Raw genomic sequence first — 2624 nt, forward strand, 5'->3', positions numbered from 1 at the left:
ATGATGATGATGATGATGATGATTAAAGCTCACAACAAATAAACAACAAACAAAGTTTCTCCTGCAAACTGCAACATATTAATTAAAATAAACCACACTGAAGCAGATTAATAAACTAATAGAGCAGTATAACATGTCTGACGCCAGTGCATGAGCCGCACACACACACACACACACACACACACTGATTGGAGCAGCGGAGATGGGGGGGCGACAAACGCGCGCGCGTACACACACACACACACACACACGGGTCTGTGGTGCGGAAAGCTCGGAGCGCGAGCTCAGCCGTGTCCGTGCCGGTGGAAGCTCGGTGTTTGTCTCTCTGGGGTTTTTCTCCTCTTTTCTTTCTTTCGTTTGCTTTTCCTCCTTCTCCTGCACGTGCGTACCGGCGATCAGCGCGCGCGCGGCTATATTTGCGCATCATCACCATCATCATCACCCAGCCGCGCGCGCTGGGCGCATCACCGACACCGGGCGCGCGCGTGTGTGTGTGTGTGTGTGTGTGTGTGTGTGTGTGTTCGGACGCGGTGTTTTTTTTTTTCTCCCTTGTTTGTTTGTTTGTTTGTTTGTTTGTTTTTGCGCTCCGGTCGGTTCTTGGTCCTCTAGTGCGCGCGTGTGTGTTTGGTGCCTTAATGTTCCGGTGTTCCTCAATCCCTCACCTGAAACAATTCCTTACACACACACACACACACACCTAAACCTATACACACACACACACACACACCTAAACCTATCCACACCCCCTCACTAGAGATTTGGGGCTTTGAGCTCATCCCCTCTGGTTTGCGCACCGGGTTGGAGCTCGTGTTCTCCTGCTTGAGGAAGTTTTTCTTTATTTTTCTTCTTTTCACCGGACAACTGGGATGCTGAAGACAGAAAGAGAGCAGGTAGGAGTGTGTGTGTGTGTGTGTGTGTGTGTTTCCTCCTCCCCTGTGCTAACTGACCCTGAGTGGACTGTAAGTGAACTTTGGTTTGTGTTTTGATAATTTCACAGTTTCCCAGCTGTGTTTCATGAGAACAGAAGGGCACTGGTCTGTGTGTTATTGCTGTTTCCTCGAGTCGTGTGCACAGTGTGTGTGTGTGTGTGTGTGTGTGTGAGCGCATTTAGAGGATTAAACTCTACACTCTATCAAATGGGACAGTGATAATGAATTTAAATAGTGTAGCTTTTGGTGATGATTTAATGTTTGTGTGTGTGTGTGTGTGTGTGTGTGTGTGAGAGAGAGATATCTATTGCTCACAATAGACAGAAGATGGGCACTTACAGGAGGTGAAGTGTGTGATGCATCAAATGTGTGTATCATACAGTATATATGAATGAATACTGTGTGTGTGTGTGTGTGTACACTGTGTTCCAGAGTCAGGTCAGCATCTTTTATAATCCCTAATCCAGATCCTAATCTCTCTCAGCACTCTACACTCGCCATTACACACGCACAGGTCACATGATCAGAGCACGTCTGTAACGTTTTCTGAGCTGATGTTCACGGCGTGCAGCACAGCGTGAGTCCTTCATCACCATCATCACCATCATCATGCTTCAGTTTGGACTCTGACCTTATTTCACACTCGCACTCAATTCGAGGCCGATATCAGAGGATGTGACAGTGCTCTGTGTAATGCACTTAATGAGAAATGTGCATTTACACACACACACACACACACACACACAGAACCTGTAGTGTGTTAATCAGGTGTGTATTTGGGGCTGTTTTACTAAACAGAAGCTCAGAGACATGACGATGTTTTCATGGCATTAATCTGATTTATTGATTTGTTTGTTTGTTTACTGTAGTGTCGTAACTTGGCCATTTTCGTCATTTTAGAATTAGTAAATCTACAAAAATTTCATTTAATTTTCTTTCTCAAGCGGTTAATGATAATGATAATGAACTATATATTATAACCCGACTCAGCATTGAGCTTAATTTGATCAGTTTGCTTCTGAGGAGTTATTATTGGTGTTGTTGTTGTTTGTTTGTTTTTAAAATATATATTAATGTATCCTGTATTACACTGCATAAAGCACAAAGTGTGTGTTGACCGGATTTATGTCACAAGGAGGGGAAAAATATCACCTTTTTGATGTGACAGTGGGACAGTGGGAGCGCAAACTGGACTCCAGTCTCTCTCTCTCTCTCTCTCTCTCTCTCTCTCTCACACATCGTTTATTGTTTTTAATTTATTACTATATTATTATAATTATTTATTGCGTTTATTTTCAAATCAGAAATGATACAAAGTGAGTAAACGTTGAGTCGGAAAAGTTATTCAGAAACTCATAATGTAATAAAACACAACCACTGCACTGTGATTTCTTACAGACGAGTGAAATAAAACAGCAGAAAGAATAATTTATTATAATAAATATTATTATTATTTATTTATTTTTAAAATGAAAGTATTGTGCAGATGTTGCAACGTTATAAAGTTTGAATCCTGTGTTTATTTAACTGGACAGGTTTGTACACGAGGAACAAAAGATCCTTTATAATAATCGAGCGAGGTGTGTGTGTGTGTGTGTGTGTGTGTGAGATTAATCATATTTTAAAATATATTTTACAATCAGAACAGTCTGAAACCTTTTTTAGTTTTTGTGTGAAAGTAGTTCAGCCATTTTG

General features: G+C 41.6%; 1 protein-coding gene across 1 annotated transcript in view; it reads left to right on the forward strand.

The window, feature by feature from the left end:
* The first annotated feature begins 662 nt into the window (after positions 1 to 662).
* The window catches only part of tenm3 (teneurin transmembrane protein 3), an 813838-nt gene continuing 811876 nt past the window's right edge, over positions 663 to 2624 (forward strand). Inside the window, exon 1 of the mRNA XM_060925037.1 lies at positions 663 to 890. The gene's annotated coding sequence lies outside the window, so the exon portion shown is untranslated. The remainder of the gene's footprint in view (positions 891 to 2624) is intronic.

This window comes from Neoarius graeffei, chromosome 7 (assembly GCF_027579695.1).
Source record: "Neoarius graeffei isolate fNeoGra1 chromosome 7, fNeoGra1.pri, whole genome shotgun sequence".
In the NCBI taxonomy this organism is placed as follows: Eukaryota; Metazoa; Chordata; class Actinopteri; order Siluriformes; family Ariidae; genus Neoarius; species Neoarius graeffei.